Consider the following 19,062-nt stretch of genomic DNA (forward strand, 5'->3'; position numbering starts at 1 on the left):
GCGGTTGTGACATCTGGTCACCCTGAACCTGAAGCAAGAGCATGGATAGTTTCACTTCAAACTGCAGAGCCATTTGACACATTGTTGTATGTTCCTTCATGAAAGAAAAGTGAAAACTCCCCTATGAGTAAAACAACTTACACTATTGGGGGAGAGGTTCTGTCCCAGTGCACACCCTGCTGTAAACTCTTTCTTCCTGTCAGGACACATCATATGGAGTCTAGTATTGGAGGAACCTCGGAAGTAGTGGCATAGTTCAGGGGGCAAGGGATACAATTTTCCAGGTATTCTGCATTCAGGGGACGAAAACTGGAAGTGCCTTTTGGAACCTTCTAAGACATTCCCTCAATGCAAAGGGGGTGTTAAAATTTGGGGGGGGGGGTGTTAGGATGGTTATGGAGGGTGTTCAACATTTATGTGCCCCAAGGTGCCTTAGCTACCTCCACTGCTCAGAGGCAGATAAAATATCTATTGTAAAAATAGTGGGATGTTTTGGGCGTTGAATTGAATTGGCTCTGTGCATATGTTCACTGAATATAGTGCACTTTTTGCTCCCACCCTCCAAAAACCCACTATCACACAATGTTTGTGTTCCACAGAGGTTTGCATTTAATCATCAAGCCCAACAACAACTGTGGAGAATGGCTGCAAGGGCATCGGTGAGGATTCTTTTCTTCCCCAGCGCTGAAGTCAAATGACGGTCATCACTTTGTCTTGAGCCAACCGGTGCCCCAGGTTTTTTAAGCTATTTAATTACATAATAAGCAGATTATGGAAACACTCTGAGAATAACTGCAAATGCATTCAAAGTTGGACATTTTGTCTCAGAGAGTCTGGCACTGTCATGAGGAATAAAGAGGAAGTGGAGTCGGGAGTGATGTGGTGTGATTTCTTTGTGCGGTAATGTACGGAGAGCCTGTGAGTGTCAGCACGCTTTTGTGTTTATCACAGGGTTTGTTCCTCTATGTTATGTTTCCAAGTGAAGCAGGAATTGGAAGCAGTGTACTTTTTATCTACTCCCCTCCCTCCCATTTTCCATCTTATTAAAGACACATGCAAATTCCACCGTATGCCATAGCAAGGAGTGGGGGAAGCAAAATGAGGGACGCAATCTTACATTGAGGATATGAGTGATGTTTGCTGTAGTCCCCACTGCAAACCACCACCACCTAGAGATGGGCTGGCTTGGCTTCTGAGCAGAAGCTCAAAGGAGGGGGGAAGCTGTCAAGACCAGCCCTGGATACAATCTTAGGACTTAACATCAAACCTGGAACTTGGCTGAGGACCTCCATTTGGAGTCAACACCCTGGTATTTGAGACTCCAGAAATGGAGACCACAGCACCAGCATTCACTGAGTCAGTGCACTAATATACCTGGTGGGGTCAGGGGGGAAATGCCCCCAGGCACCACGTGCAGAGGTGCCGCTGTGACCCTCTCCCCCTGCTGCCTGTTTTTTTTTTAAAAAAAACAAAACCTTTCCAGGCCTTTTGAGAGCTGGGGAGGCCAGCCACAGTGTCATTAACACCCAGAAGGCCCTCTAGATGCCTCAGAAAGCCCTCTGGGGACCAGGGAGGCTGCAGGTGGCCTCTCTAGCCCTCAGAAGGCCTCTGGACGCACAGTGGGAGGGGTATGGGGCAACATTTTGTGATCCTGGCCTGGGCAGCACAGGGGACAGGATCACAACTGAATCAATGCCTGAACCTCTTTTGGAACCAATCCCAGTGACACCCAGAATTTTATGCCCACCAAGTCTGTTCCTCAGGAATGTACCAGGAAAAATTCAATGATGCAAAGGAGAAGTGCCAATTTCCAGGCTAGAGCACTGCAAATCCATTATGGGGTACAAGCCATGATGTGTATGCGCAACCTCCTGATTTTAGGAATGGGTTAAGTCAGAATGCCAGATGTAGGGGAGAGCACCAGGATGAGGTCTCTTGTTATCTGGTGTGCTCCCTGGGGCATTTGGTGGGCCGCTGTGAGATACAGGAAGCTGGACTAGATGGGCCTATGGCCTGATCCAGTGGGGCTGTTCTTATGTTCTTATGTTCTTATGCATATTTAAATCTCCTTGCTGTCTAGATAAGGAAGAAGAGCCTAGGAGGGTCATATGGGCCTGGAGGTATTCAGGACCACATTCCCCCTCCGGCCTGGTTTGAGCAGCACAAGCCTATGAGTGTCTATGCAAAAGTTAGTCCCATTGTGTTCAGTGGGACTTACTTCCAGGGCATGTATAGGATTGCAACCTAGGATTGCAAAGTTTACAAGGCACCACAACACCAATCAGTTTACCACAGGTATGAACTAAATTGGCTCCCCACTTTGCCATTTTGGGGGTCTTTTCGGAGGTGGAAGCACAACATTTGGCAGAGGCAACCCTTTAACTGCACAAGTAGCACAGGTGTGTGGGTGACTAGTGGCTTTTTTTTAAACCCAGAAATCCCCATGAGTGTTACGTAGTGTTGCTGAACAGGGTTTCTAGGGGAAAAAATATGCCTGCTATTCAGCCTTCCCAGAGGGGGACTTCCACTGCAGCAACAGCATAGGTCTTATTTGAAATTGCTTAGAGAATACTGTCCAGTGGGACTACCTACCACATGATGACAAACATACATTTTAGATCCTGACTTGTAATTCCTGCTCTTGAAAATCTGGAAGGGAGGCTCTCTTGCATGCCCCATGGCCTTCTGAGGCTAGGCTGGTGATAACATGAGCATGGAAGTCTGGAATTTACTCCCTCTCAACCACTCATGTGCCTGGCCTCCTCCCTGCCTGTTTCCCTGCAAGGGCGTTTTCTTCTTTTTCTTTTTTTACTGCAGATGCCTGATCTTGTCTGATCTTGGAAGCTAAGCAGGCTCAGGCCTGGTTAGTACTTGGATGGGAGACCGCCTGGGAATACCGGGTGCTGTAGGCTTATACCATAGTCTTTCGAGACTGAAGGTTGCCAACCAATGGCTGGAGACAAAAGACCAGACTCTTCCTAAAAGCTCTTCCTGAACTCCCTTGGTTTATTTGCTGCCTCCTCTGATCTGATTCCAGTTGTCTGCTTTGAAGTGTTTTGTTGCTGTCATTGATTCCCCCCCCCCTTAAATGAGTCCTATCAATATTGACCATTCAACATTTTTGTTGTAAGCTGCTTACAATACATCCCACTTATGGACGTTCAACCCATTGGGGGGGGAGCGTCCAAACCACTCCTTCTCACATGGTTTACATGTTTGTTTGTTTATTTACTTATGTTAGTAGGGTCTGTTCAGACATTCCTTTCTCCACTGTATGCAGAGTGGAATGGCACACCAGGTCAGTGGGGAAGCATTTATTGTGCACACCCTGATTTGTAATCAAGTGGTAGGTGTAGGTGGTGGGGAGGGAGGGCTTGTAGATAATTTCATCCAAACCAGCTTAAAATAAGAGCTATTCAACACATGTAGAATGAGGTGGACACAGTCCAGTGGCATAGCTAGACGGGGTGCATAGAGCTAAGTTTTGCAGGGAGTCTCGACGTAGCGTGCAAGCAATTCCACCCCCTCCCCGTTGGAGGTGCCGCTTGCCTCTGTTTTGCTCCCCCCCCACCCAGAATGGCTCTGAAGGGGAGGGTCTGCTTGCATGCTACAGTGAGGCTCCCTGAAAAACTTAGCACTTTGCACCCCCTCTAGTTACACCACTGACTGAGACGATACCATTTCAAGATTCAGGTAAAGGAGATCCTAATTTCCTAGTAAGGGGATCCTAAACTGCTTTGTGAACTAATCTTGTTGAGAAGTGGTGTATAAATATTCTTAATAACAAAAATACTTCTAAATTCTTCATCACAGAAATAGATTTGAGGAACAGATTGGCGAGGGAAGTAGTGGATTCTCTCTCACTGGAGATCTTTAAGTAGTGGCTTGACAGGCACCTGTTGGAGATGTTCTAGGACAAGGGTGGCCAACCCACAGCATGCCGTGTGCCAGTTTTTATATGCAGAATCTTGAACTTGCCACTCTCAACTGATTTTGGATGGACACGTTCAGGTGGTTTCACTGGCCCATGTGATCTGCTAAACTTCTACTTGGCTATCTTCATCCCGCCCCAGGCTTTGTCGTTCCTTTTTTGGGCTTTATTACTGGAGAAGTGCCATGCACTCACAGCCATGGAGCTCTGTGTCAGCCAGCATGGCCACGACAAACAACTTTGCGCATGTCCGCGTGCCACTAGTGGAATGTGTGCCGCAGGTTGGCCACTCTGCTGTAGGAGGATTTTCTAATATAGGCAGGGGGTTGGACTAGATGACCTTGTGGTCCTTTCCAAATCTATGAATCTATAAAGAAGCCCTTTGCAATGTAAATTTCCAGGGGGGGGGGGGAAGAGATTTAAAATAACCTCTTCTTGAGTTGCTAGTTTCCTACATGCTCAGTGGTGTGTAAGTTGAGGAAAATTCAGATATGTAGACAGGTGGTGTACAAGCATAAAATAAATAAATAATGCGTCAGAAAAGTGTTGCCGCCCCTGGTCTGTAGCTGGATAGATAGTGGCAGAGTCCAAAATTATACTGCCTGTGCAATGTGTCAGATGGCTCTAACTTGGTGTTGGCGGTTGTATCTTGCTTTGAGAGTACGCATGGCGCTCCATCTGTATTACCTTGATGTGGATGTCGCGACAGCTTTGCAAGGTAGATTAATATTATTATCCTCATACCGTAAATGGGAAAGACTGACAGGTGGTGGCTTGGCTAGGTCTACCTAGTAAGTTCATAGAAGAAGTGAGATTTGAACCAGCAACCAGAGAAGCCCTGATTTACAGCACGGAGTCCTAACCTCTATGTCTTTCTACAGAGAGATCTTGATACATGCACAGCTAGATTCATCTGTAAGACCACACACTCCCCCCTCTCTTTTAGGTCCACCGCACCCTCTCCCATGTTCCTCTACTGTGCTGGCAAACTTCTCCCCCAAATTTTTTTCTGATCAAGTGCTTGGTAAATTTTGTTATTCTGTGATGATAATAAATCATTATAGCCTTAAACACTTCTCGAGCTCGGGAGCCTCAGTCATGAATTATCTTGTCATTCTGACCAAAACATTCTCCGAAAAAGCTTGACAAGTGCTAAAACCCAGAACATGAAACCATGTGTTGTTGTGAAAGCACGATTCAGAAATGTCAATTAATTAGATTAAGAGGCTACTTTTAGCTTTACTTGTGTTGCCAAATAACCCTTAAAATATGCATCGCCGTGGAAGTCTACCTCTGCCACGCTGTAGTTCTCCATGCAAAATAAAGACAATGGATCTGACTAATAGAAGGAATTATTGCGTCTGTCATTCAGCTTGGGAGAAGGATGTAGAAGGTAATGTCTTCCTTCCATTTCCACTGTATGGATTCACAAGCAAGATAAATTCTGCCACTTATGAGTTTAAGCACAATTTTTCCCCTCCTGCTGAAATCTGATTCAAATTGGAAAATAAAAGCCAAATCACAATTATGCAGCCGCAGAAGGAAAATGGATTTTAACATCTTTCTTGGAGTCTTTTCTTTCAAGTTCCCTTTAAGAAGAAGCAGGGGGAGGACCCACGGTGCAATTAAATATATTTTTATCTCATCGTGCAGCCCTAAAATCTTTTATCTTTAAATAATCCATATCCTCAATTTTATTTACACTATAAACTGTTCCTATATTTTAATAGGGTGTTTGCTTTTAAAGGGGCTGTTGGCTTTAATAGCCGACATCTTATCTTTGTAAACTAACATTCCACATTCCTGCGGAGGAAATCCATGCAAGTCATTGGTGTTTGCCTTTGGAACGGAACAACCCGGAAAGTCAAATTTAAGAAAAAAAGAGTAAGTGCTGCGTTCAGTGAAATGGATATCTACTGAAGCCAAGATCACATCTGACAACAAAATGCGTTGGGCGGTGGCCTAACATGAGATGACACCAAAAGAAATGAAGGCATGCATTGCCTGTTGTGCAACTCTCGTGTGTGTGTGTGTGTGTGTGTGTGTGTGTGTGTGTGTGTGTGTGTGTGTGTGTGTCGGAGCAGTGTGGGTCTGTGCACAAACCCTGACAATTTTACATGTTGAAGGTAATCTATAAGCATGGCAAAAAATTTATCCTCCAACCTTTTTATTCAACTAAAAAAAAGAACATTTTCCAAGTCTGAAAATGTTGGTACCTGAAAATCCCATTCTTTTTTAATTTATCAGTGGCTTGCAGTGTTGTTACTCATGTTGTTACTCATGGGGATGCTGAAGCATTGATCAACCCATGTTGCTTGTGTAGGGAGCTGCATTTGTGCAAGGGACTATATCTTCACGACAAACATCCAGAGCGTGTACAGGGCTGTGACTTGAATTGGTGCCTGCTAAAATAGATTGATTTTACTGCAGTTCTGGAGTTTCACCTCCAGACGTTTTGACTGAGGCAGATTCCCATGTCTGGAATGTGGCCAAATTTCTCTGTCCAAACTGGGATTTGATGGTTGATAGAAGGGACATTTGCAATAATGTGCCCACAGCCCTCTACTGGTGGGGGTTATTGGCCCACATCCATCACCATGGCCCTTGTACATTCACTACTGCTGTTGCTCCCCAGTAAGCATGAGGATGTGATCAGGTGATTGTAGGGAAGCAGCAGCATTCCACCTTCTTCCCCAGTACCATTTTACAATTCTTGGATGCCCCTGATGTTGCATCAAGGGCTGCAGCATCAGAAAAATGTGACACAGAGTCAGGGAAAGAAAGAATCCATTACTGTAATATAGCCCCACTGCTACCTAAATGGTTGGCAACCTTCAGTCTCGAAAGACTATGGTATAAGCCTACAGTACCAGGTAGTCTCCCATCCAAGTACTAACCAGGCCTAACCCTGCTTAGCTTCAGAGATCAGGCATGTGCAAGGTAACAGTTGCCTGGTAAGCCTCCTCATTAGGCCATGGACCCCTGGCTGGCTTACTGGGGGGCACTGGACCATCCTCTTCTTCTCTGGTGCTGTTTTACAAATCCATCTTCCACTTTGCCTCACTTTTGCTTGGTAAACTAGCTAGAGGCCCAGGGCAAAGGGGAAAGAAGTGGCAGTAGTGGACATGAGTCCTTCATACCAAGACCTGTTAACTAAAGCAGCAATAGTGAAGGATTGTCTCCTGTACTCAGTCCAGTTCCTGACTGTCATGGTGGGGACCTGGTGCACACATTCTCTTTCAAAAGCACAAGAGAGCATAGCATTGAGGCAGCTTCACAGGACTTTAGCATCAGGGTTGTCCAAAACACTGGAGCTGCTATTGGGAAAGAGGCAGGATTTACTTTTTGATCTGTCACTCAGTGGAGACATTCCATTCTCCCCTGTAAGTGTCATTACTTGTTGTGTCCTGTTAGCAACCATTTAGTAGTAGATATTGTTAAGGAGGGTGAAGGAGAATATCCAGTAGGATCAGTAGTTTTATTTAAAAGAGGTGTCCTGAGAAGACAGGCCAATTAATTGTGACTGTTGTAGCCATTTGTTGTGAGCTCCCTGGAGGGCTCATATGGTGGTAAGGCAGGATAAAAAGGCTGCAGACAGACCATAGGTATTAATACTAAACTGAAGCTATACATGTTCCGTGGTGGTTTTCATCAACTGCTAATAGGGTCTCTCTTTAATTAAAAAAAAAAAATCTGTGTTATTGCATGAGATGGGGTAGCAAAATCATGTGATATCAGATTGTGATTGCCTAAACACATGGGGTCTGCGTGATCCTTGATTCGCAGAGTCAGCCAGGGCAACATGTTTTATCAAGAATAAGTTCTGCACTGTATTCAGTGGGGCTTCGTCCTAAGGTAAATTTGCATAGGATCACAGCCTTCATTTATTGCACATCTGATACACAACAGTACTGCTGACAATTGCCTCTGGCATCACAGCATTTTCAGCATGGGATGCCATTGCTTGCGCATGACCACGTGACAGAAGCCAGTCTCAGATATCAAGGTCTCAGAGGCAGCAGAAAGTGTGCCAGCTCTGGATACCAAGCGGCAGAGCCCAGGCTTACAGAATACACTCAAGCAGGAAAAATAATATGAAGCAATTGGTTTTCTGAATGTGCAAAGAACTGCACATGCATTACCTTGAAGAGAAACCTTGTGAGGTCCATAAATATTATCCCCATTTTGCAGCTGAGCTCGCCTAAAGATACCTGGTCAGAATTCATGGCAGAAGAGAGATTTGAATTGGGAAGAAACCTGATTTGCAGCTCAATGTCTCAGAGCAGTGGTTCCCAAATTGTGGGTCATGATCCACTGGTGGGTGGCGACCTGATTTTTGGTGGGTCACCAAAGGGTGATGGAAAGATCAGATAACTAATTGCCTCAAGCCCTGAGGCTATTGAAAAATCAGATATCATACCTGCTAATTATCCTGCCAAGAGCTCAGCTCCTGTAGTTTGCAAGATAGCTGATAACTGCACTACAGTGAGCTGAGCCCCGGCGGTTTGCAAGCATGTGTAAATACAGAAAAAGCGTGAAGGTCTCTTTTCTGGTTATTATCATTTATAAACAAACAAACAAAATATTATTTCTTTCTAGACCCCTTTTTTAATGTCTGCAAACCTAGGTGAGTCCCAATAGTTTTAAAAAGTGGGTCCTGATGCTAAACAGTTTGGGAACCACTATCTTAGAGGATGTGATCCTATACACCAGCAATTTTCAACCACTGTGCCACTGCACATTGGTATGCTGCAAATGGCCCTTTAACCCAAGAGCAACCAGTTTTATAAGGCCAATTGATTGCTCTGAAATGGAATGCTGGACATGGGCCAAAAAAATTGTGGCACTTTTTGAAAGGATTTTCCTCCCCAGCATTGGAAACGTCCTATGGAACACTCACATTATATATCCATTTGCATGCTGATAGCCAGTGCAGGGAAAATCCAGAGCCACTGATAGATCTGAAAAAGAGGAGCCCTACGCCTGAAACAATTGCAGGATGGTAGAGAGCAGGAAATGAAAGAAAGAAAGAGAGCAGGAAAGGAAAGGAGCTGCACCCTCCTTCCCGAGATCTACTTTTAAAGATCTCTGTCAAAACAGCCCTTCAAACCCATTTGATTGGGTTGGAGCTCATCACACTGTCACCAACTCACTTTTCATTAGGCTGTTGCTCTCTGTTAGTGTAGCCAAGCAGAAGAACTCAAAACACATGCACAAATTAAATCGACATCCAAACTCCACCAATATACAAAGCAATTTAAATGATATTCATTAGAGCGATGACAAGTCCTGATGAGGCTTTCAGGAGCTGAGTCCTTCAGCTTTCGCCGACTTGGTTTCGTGGTCACTGAGGCGTAACTACAGCGACTGTACCTCTTTTTTTTTTTTTTAAGACAGCGAATAGAACTGTTTCCTGACACACCTCTCTCTCTCTCTCTCTCTCTCTCTCTCTCTCTCTCTCTCTCTCTCTCTCTGCAAAGCTCTAAATCTTAGGGAAATACTTCAGCCTTGTTACCATTCAGAAGGTGAACATGAAAAACTTTATTTTTGTCATCGAATCCAATCTTTTTTTTTTCTTCACAGACTCCTATTTTTTATTTTATTTTACAATCATGTCTGAATCAGTGGCATAGCGACAGGAAGGCTGGCATTGTAAAGTACTACATGCGCCACATAAGCAGCCCCTCCCACGCACCGTCAGAGCCATTCTGGGCAGTGATGGCAATGTGTCACGGCAAGTGGGAGGGGCCACTTACATGGTGCACTGCAGCACCTGCAGTACTTATTGCGGGGCCCCTCCTGTAGTTAAGCCACTGGTTTGCATAATTTCATTTTACTCAGCTACAAACTCACATTTCTGATGGGTAGGACAGTGTCCCTTTATTTTGTACCTGTAGGTCAGCGAGACAAAACATGTTTTGCATACTGGTTCAGTGCATGGCATCTCTAGAGAGACCAGAGAAAAATTCCTTTCTGAAACCACAGAGAGCTGCCAGTCTGGGCTGACAGTAACCAAGCAACATAAACCCATTGCCAGCCTCTGTATAATGGCAACTTCTTATGTTGCCAAAGCTGCATAAACTTCTTAAAAGACGGTTTGTATGCAAATCCTTCTACAGGGCAATCCTATGCATGTTTATGCAAAAGTGAGTCCCATTGTACTCCAGGTGACTTATTCCCAAGTAAGTGCACATAGGATTGTAGCCTTTCTCAGACACAGAGAATCACAGTGTTGAAATGGGTAGCTGTTTGTTATTCCAATGAACTGCCCATAACTTCTCACCATAATGAACTTCCCATGTGTGTTTTTGTGGATAACTAAATTAAAAACAGAAAACACCACATTTTTCAAACACCTCTAGCCGTAGGTTATCAGTAAGAAATACTGGAATCATGGATTCAGTTGAGAATAAAAACACAAAACATTGCATTTTGCATTTTAATTCAACATTTTCCAACACCTCGACCTGTAATCAACATGGAGTTTTTCTATAGCTCTTTCTGAGTGCAGAATATATTGTCATCTTCGCAAGAACCCTGTAAGGTTGGAACCATTATCCCTATATTGCAACTGAGGGTGAGGAGCGGTGGCTCCTCAAAGGTCCCTAATGGTCCATTTCTATACATACCTAGACTCATTGAGTTGAATAGGACATACTCCCACGTAAGTGTGTACAGAATGGGCGGCCATAGTGTGTTCATAGCAGGGGCAAGAGTCAAACTAGGGCAGTCCTGATTCATGGCTCAGTCTCTGAGCCACTGCATATTAGTTTATATGAGAGTTGGGTACATAGATGAGAGGCATTAGACTTTGCATCCCGACTAATGGACAAAGAGGAAAATTGTGTTCTCTTACTCATTTTTTTCCTCCTTTCCCACCCGTGGCAACTTGGTACCTCCTTTAGAAGCTCAAGATACCTTTTCTATCCAAGCCCAGTAGGAACTGACACAGGTGTGGCTTCATAAATGGCTCCCCTGTCACTTCTAAAGAATTGTCTTGCCAAACTGTTTATGAAAAAGGGACAGGATTTGGGAAGAGGGGATCTTTTGAAGATCTGGTTGAACCATACAGCCTCAGTCTGTGCAGACATATCCATGCACCTACACTGTTTCACGGCCTTGAGTGTGCCGTTTATTCAAAGGGAAAGGCAATAAGTAGGCCAGAAGAGTCAAATCTCTCCCAAAGAAAAAACATGCAATATCAACAGATGTATTGTCAGAATTTGCTCTGCAGCCACTGAACACAGGAAGCTGCCATATACCAAGTCAGACCATTGGACCATCTGGTTCAGCCATGTCGGGCACTGCTTAGCTGCAGAAGGATGTCCAGGGCTTCAGACTGGATTTTGTTTTCCTTTGCCGTCCCAGGGATTGAACAGGAGACCTTTTGCAATGCCAGAGAGCTCTGCCAATGAACCATGATCCCTTTAAAGCACATCACTGACAATGTTGCCTTTTGCAAGTCCTGAACAGCACAATCATATACATGCTTATTCAGAAGTAAATCCCACTTACTCCCTAGCAAGTGCATTTAGAATTGCAACCTAAATGCTTTAGTACTAAAACACGCTTAATGCCCTTGCTTCCCATAAGATCAATTAATAAATTGCTAAATAAGATGAAAGGTCCATTTAGTCCAGAATCTTGTTTCTCACAGAAGCCAACCGGATGCCTCCAGGAAAATTGTAAGGAGATCATGGACATAGGCCTCTCCTAGCATTGCTTCCCTGAAACTGGCATTCTGAGCTATACTGCCTTCAAATATGGGGCTAGCATATAGCTATCATATCTAGCAGCCACTGATAGACTTGTCTTCCATGAATTTGTGCTTGCATAAGGGCAACGAGGGCAAGGTCAAGGACTGATGGCTGCTGCTATCCCAACTTAGGACACAGAACAACTCCCAGCCCTGAAACAGGTATCCAGTAAATGCTGCTGTATGGCAAGACTGTAGGATCAGGACAGGAAGAGGGACTCTGCCACTGAATCCTATACACCTTCCCAGCCTGTAGAGCCCTACACTGGCCTTTTTGATTCTCCTTGACTAGCTGGCACAGCTCTGAGGAGACCCATTGGGGCCACAGTGACTTTACTCAGAGTAAGTTGATTTCAGCGGGCGCTGCGGCTCTGCATGATGTGACAGTGGCCAGTGATAGTGCCACTGCTCCTCTAAGCACCACCTGGAGATAGGCTTGGGCTGTCCATCTTTTTCTCTACATTTGTATTCCCTACATTTCTCTACATTTGTATTCCCTAACCCTAACCCTGGCCAAGACTTCCTAGTAATCTTTGTGGCTGTGGAGAAATCTGAACTTGGGTCTCGCTGGTTGAAATTCAATACTTTAACAATATGCTACCCTGACTTTCGTAGTCCCAGGTCTTATTCACTTTGTCCATTATTTGGATTCTTCATCCAGATTCTCAAGAGGATATCAGGCTAAATAACCAACACCACAACTTTCCTGAGAGGCTACATGAATTCTGTATAGGAAAGCCTCCTCAACAGAAACATTATGGGATGTATCCATAAGGGGAATCCTCAACTACGCACAGTTGAAACCCATGACATATGTCAGTGGTCAGCAGCAACCATGGTGGTGGTCACTAACTTAAATTCCATTGATCTAAGTGGTACTGAGTCAGGATTCATGTCCTTTGGATAAAACCAGATGTATAGAACCCTCCTAAGAAATTAGGTTGATGGTATCAACATCCCCCCCCCCCCAATACCTCTAGAACTTCCCCTGATGAGTTTCTCAACAGTTCACTTCGGAAACAGAATGGATACTCTGCTTAGAAATCAATCTCCCTGCACGAATGGCACAGTCCACATTTTCCTGAGCTGTTTGGGTACCAATTCCACAGCTGTGGATCTTCAGCACACTGGTAACCTCTCTTAGGAAAAAGGACACGAGTCAATTCCTTATCATGCCAGTATTGACTCTCTAGAGGTGGTTTAACTCTGACAAAAGAACATTTTGAATGTACTAGCGTAGAGATAGGGAGGAAAAGAATAGGTGCACCAGATTAGGACAGTAACTGAACTGAACCCAAGCAAAGGAAGGTAATAGAGACAAAATGTTCCATATCCAACAGGTGCACAATTGTTTACATGGCCACTTCTATCCCCACCAGCAACTGAACCAGAGGCGTTAACACACTGCCCCAGCAGAATATCATGTGATGTTACTTCTGGATTTTCTCTGGAGGAGGGGTGCTTGCCGCAGCAGCTCCCTTGAAGGGGAGCCTCCACAGGAGAAAGGAACAGGGGTGTGAAGCAGACAGCACCTCCTCCTCCAGGGAGAACCTGATGAGACTCCCTTGTGGCACAAGGCAGTCACTTTGGGGCTTTCCCCAGAGGAGGAGCACTCACTTCAGTGGCTTCATGCCCCCCCCCCATTCCTTCTCCTGTGGAGGCTTCCCTTCAGCCTCCGCAGGAGAAGGAAAGAGGGAGCTAAAACTGCCAGTGACTTCTCTGTAACTAGGGCAATGTCTGAGGGACAGTCATGCACCTGGGGTAGGTGCCCCACAGTTATCCCCCTCAACTGAACCAATGTCTAGTAGGAGAGGGGGAAAAGTTACCTATTCTGATTTTGGTCCCTCAGCACAGGGGGATCTCTGGTGCAGCCTGACCGCATATGCAAAAGGAACTGTGTGATGGGAAGGACTCCCTACCTTAACGTCCGGCAATCTTCACCTGCAGAGCTGCTTATGGGTCAGCATCTCCTGAATCAAAGCATGTGACTTTATTTTTCCACGCAAGCTGGAGAACTGCTCTTCAAGAGCAAACAGTGGAGAAACAGTAAATAAGCTGGTTTCCTTGACCCCAAGATCTGGCTGTTTGCTCAGCTTCCATCGTAAGGAAACACAAGTTTATTTCTTTGCAGGAGGAAAAAAAAATGAAACAAAACAGACTATATCAAATGGAGGATTTCATCTGTTGCCAGGACAATTGTCTTTTTTTTTTTTTTCCTTTTCATTATGAAATATGTTTCATTAACATCGGTATATTGAACAAACAAGCAAACCTTTTTATAACCCTGACTGGTGCCTGTATTGTTGCACTGAACAGGTAACAAAATACTCACCAAAGCCCTAACCTGTAATGATCATAATAAAAAAGTGAAAGAATTGTATTTTACCAAGAGCTCTCTGGAGGCACATTTTTAATGCAAAATGTATTAAGTTTATCCGTTACCGGTCAACTCATTTCCCCTTCTATTGAATGGAATTACTTTCTTAATTTATTTTTGCAGATGAACTGTAGCAGTAAGATGATATAGAATTTTTTTAAAAAACTTTTTTTACATATATACACATGTATGTTTTCCCCATATGCTTTCCCATTTACCTGTCAGCACTGCTGGCTCCTTCTTCCATTGACTTCCTTGTGTCTGTTTCTTGACTGGGAGCTCCTTGGAACAGGGAACTGCGATCTCTTTTTCTATGAAGCACCATGTACTTTGTATAGAGCTATACAGACATACACACCTCATTATATATCAGGTGTGGCCAAACTGTGGCTCGCAAACCACATGTGGCCCTTGGACAAATAATGCGCAGCTCTCAGAAATATGCTGGCTAAGCTCCTTTTGGCATCTCAATTAATGTAAAAGTTAAATTTAAAAAAATTTCAAGCATTATAATTATTAACCGGGTATAGACTAAGGGCCCGATCCTATCCAACCTTCTAGTACTGATGCAGCCATACCAATGGGGTGTGCAATGCATCCTGCAGTAGGGAGGCAGTTATGGAGACCTCCATGGGAACATGTGTTCCCTTGCCTCAGGTAAGGGAACATTTGTTTCCTTGCTTCAGGGTTGCATTGTGGCTGCACCAGCTCTGGAAAGTTGGATAGGATTGGGCTCTGAGAGTCCACAGGATTGAAACATAACTTTAATGTTCATGGTGAGTAAATATACGTAAAAATTTAAATACTTCTTAAATATTGCGGCTCTTGAGCATCTGAAGTTTATCGTATGGGGCTCTTAGGTTAAGCAAGTTTGGCCATCCCATTATATATGGTATTATAAATCATATATATATATATATATATATATATATATATATATATATATATATATATATATATATATATATATATAATATGAGGCTGTATTATTAAGATTAATAAAGAGAAAATGTGTATGTTCACATGACTGTTTTGCACACATGTCTGCACACAAGCCGACATACTGAGTTGCAGGTGGATGTCTGAAATGTGGTGAATGACACCATGCAAATGTTGACAGTCCAAGATTAATTTTGCGAATGTCCGAAAACTCAAGAGAGATGCCAGTGAATGCTGACAGTCACCTAAATGCTATTTTAAGCATTCAGTTGTTATGCCCAAAAACTGAGGACACAGGTATATATTTTCCAGCATTCTCAACAGTCATTTGGGTTTGTTAATATTCGCATGTGAATTGCAGCACTCACCAGTTTGGGGGCACTCAGTGTAACATAGACAGAGAAAATATGGTGCAAAATAATGTCAGCCATATCTTGCCTTGGAATTCAGAAACAGATTTGTTTCTAATTTTCCAAATATCAATTACATAAGTGTTTACTAACAAAGATTAAAAAGCAATACATTAGTCCAATATTGTGAATATTACAGTTTTAAACAATGAAGAGCTGTCTTGCTTCGGATAGAAAATTACAATGTCGTTTGCACAACGAAGGCAGCAGTATAATTAGAACAGTCGAGTGGCAATTTCCGATGCCAAAGGAAAATATAATGAAGTTGCTGCAGAGAGCTGGGCTTTGGTTGCAGTTGCTTCCAAAACCTATATGCAATATTTCAATTAATTATAAAACCCAGGCTGCCGAAAAGTTAAAAGATACATTCACTGATTTTAGATTTTTTATTTTTCATTTTTTCCCCAGCTAAATGTTGACTTCATTGAGCTGCTTTCTAAGAACTGCCATATTGATTTCTTGTTGTGAAGTGAGCTGTTCAAGCTTCATTTAAGATTTTCATCTTGCATGTAGCCCTGAGCACATCATAGCACCATAAATTAGTTAAATTGCACATTTATCACAAATGTTATTTTAAGATACTGCGTAAATGTGATAGCTGGAAGATATACAGTATACAGGAACAAGCCACAACTTGGGTGGGGTTACACCAGGGTCACCTTTATCCACTTTTGATTTAATGCTCCTCTCCTTTACCCCGCCTGCACTCATCCCAATTTCTATGTATCACTTTTTTTTCCCTGAGGTTTCTTTCTAGTTGCTGCATCCTGAGTTTGTGTGTTTGCAGAATTTAGATGACAATCTTATCAGGAAAAGAATGCAAGCTACCGGAAGAGAGCTGAGAAGACTGTGTTTTTATCTTTCGGGGTTCCCTGTTCTCACATGACAACGTGTGAAATAAACATTGGAGAAGAGGCAGCTCCAGCTGGTGGTTGTGGGACTCATGGCTGCCTGGAAATTGAGTTACAAAAGTCTAGAACAGTGTGGTGGCTCTGAATTAACTCTAAATAGAGTTACACCACACAACTCTAGATTTTCTTAAGTGAATTTCTAGGCTTTTACCGGCCATACAGCAGCTAATGGGGTTCTCCCAGGAGCCCTCCAGGGCCCCTAGAAGTAACCCCTATTGGCCTCTGGCAAGAAGAGGGATGAGAAGTACCCATATGATCACTTCCTCTTCCCTTCCTCAAAGGTTAATCTAGTGTTGCTGGGTGGCATACATCTAAAACAGAAAGTGAGGAACTGCTCTGCCCACCTGCCACCAGCCAGGTAAGGTGAGGGATGCATGGGAATGAGTTGGGAGCAGGGTGGCATACACACACAGAGACCCAGAACTGGTTCATGTCCTAGAGCCCACTGCATCATATTGCTGTCCCTGATCAGCACTAGCTGTCAGGTTAAACATATCAGTATGCAATGAGAAACAGATATTGAGCTATCACCCATCATTTTAATGATATCACCCGTCATCTTATGCATACTTTATCATGTGACATATGATGGGCATTGTCACTGAATGGAAAAAATCCACACGTGGAACTTGATCTCTGTTTCCAGAAATATGAGTATTATGGTCTGATCTTTGAAGATTGACATCAGTATAAGGTTTTGGTGGAAATAAAAGACTGGCAGCCATAGAAATGTGGAAACTCTTGTGTTGCTCTGGCATTGTGAACTCACCCAGGAATAGCCAAACAGAGTTTGTACAAGTTTGCAAGCCATGTTGTGCAAAAATGGTGAAGAATGGGTTTGAGGCAATGTCTTGGGAATGGTATACCTATTGGCAAATTAATCCCTTTCCAGAACCATGAAACTTGCTGCATCAAGCCACCCATTCAACCTCTCGAGTTTGGCTGTCTCATAAAAGGATTGCCACTAACTGGAAGAACTTACTTTGCCTGACCCAAATAGGATGTTTCAATAGCTGTGTTGGTACAAGCCAACTGTGGCCATTGCAAGGCCTACCTATAGAATTTGGGATGGGACACTCAAGAGCTTAGACAACACGCGCATTTCCTTTTGAATATTTGGAGGGAAAAAATGTCTCCATGGTAGATCTAGGTAGGTCTCCATTCTTAGATTTAAACCAGGGGTGTCCAAAGTTTTTGGCAGGAGGGCCACATCGTCTCTCTGACACTGTGTCGGGGGCCGGGGGAAAAAAAGAATTAATTTACATTTAAAATTTGAATAAATTTACATAAGTTTACATAAATGAATTTATTAAAGATGAACTTATATGAATGAATGAAGGTGTTGCAATAGCTCAAGGCCTATAAAAGGGCTTGCACAAAGCAAGGCTTGCCTTTCCTTTGCTGCCACTGCTGCATCACAGATGTGAAACAGCAAGCAATGGAGGGAGCCCTCATACCACAGCTCATGTGAAAGGTCGAACAGTTGGCCGTCATGCTGAGAGCAGTTGCATCGGGCCAGTGTGGGATCCAACAAATCTCAGGAGGGCCAGAGGCTCATTGGAGACTGGGGGCTCCCTGAGGGCCGCATTGAGAGGCCTCAAGGGCCGCAAATGGCCCCCGGGTCGGGGTTTGGGCACCCCTGATTTAAACCACTGTGCATTAGAAAAGAGTCCATAGTGTTTACCCTTGGACATAGTCTACTGGCAAATTCTCCTGGGCAAGCCTCACTAAAATGAATAGAAGCCTTGCAGGAGCACAGGAGACACCAAGTGGCATTTGTTGTGTGTGTTTTTTTTTTTAATTCATACCTTGCCTTGACGGGCAATCTCATTTCCATTTGTTGAAACTCTCATGACACAATGAAGACTGCACAGAACACACACACACAACCTGTTCATGTGAATGGCACATCTGCTTTGCTGAGTCTTGTTAAGCTAGGAAACCTCAAGCCTCTGGAACTTTTTGTAAATTGCAAGTGAATCTTACCACTGATTGACTGAAAAATTACATCACGGAAGGAGAAAAACAGCAACGCAATTTACTTTGAGGCACCTGAGTTCAGTGTGATGCAACGGATCACTACATAGCCAGTCAATGAGCCCCTCTCCGGGTGCTGACATATTGTTTTTATCATTCCTATGATCCTTAATTCACTTTACCTGTAACTCCCTTGCATACTATAGCAGCAGCATAGAATGCAGTTTAGAGAATGGGCCATTCCCCCACATGGCTGAGTAGGCCATTCAAACTCCCAGGTATTCAGACAACTGTCTTATATCATTGGGCACTGATGCCAGCTGAAACAATACGGTAAGTGAAAGTTGTACAAACTGTAAAGGTCCACTTCTGAAAGAGGGTCAGGTCTGAATGCATCTGGAAACTCAGAATATGTAACGTTATAGGCTTCCAGTGGTTTATGGGCAAATCAGGCATGGCCAAACAGACATAATCTAAGAATTCCAGCGCAACTGCCGGAATCTGACATGGCAGCCTTTTTCCTTTCTCTGTTTTCCTGTTTCTACTTCTGATTAGTCATTCCCAGATGTGTCCAAGATTCAGGATTCCCCTGTAACACGTCTAGATGATATCACATGGGATATATCAACAGAGTGGCTTCTCTTTGCATTTCCAGCCTGAGATCCTGTTGGCCTAAAGAAAAGCTGTAATTTGTGCATAGCAATGGAGATTAAAATGGCAGCTTCTGTGGTTTTGTTAGGCTGATATGCCTGTGCCAGAAA

The sequence above is a fragment of the Tiliqua scincoides genome, chromosome 9, assembly GCF_035046505.1.
Source record: "Tiliqua scincoides isolate rTilSci1 chromosome 9, rTilSci1.hap2, whole genome shotgun sequence".
Lineage (NCBI taxonomy): Eukaryota > Metazoa > Chordata > Lepidosauria > Squamata > Scincidae > Tiliqua > Tiliqua scincoides.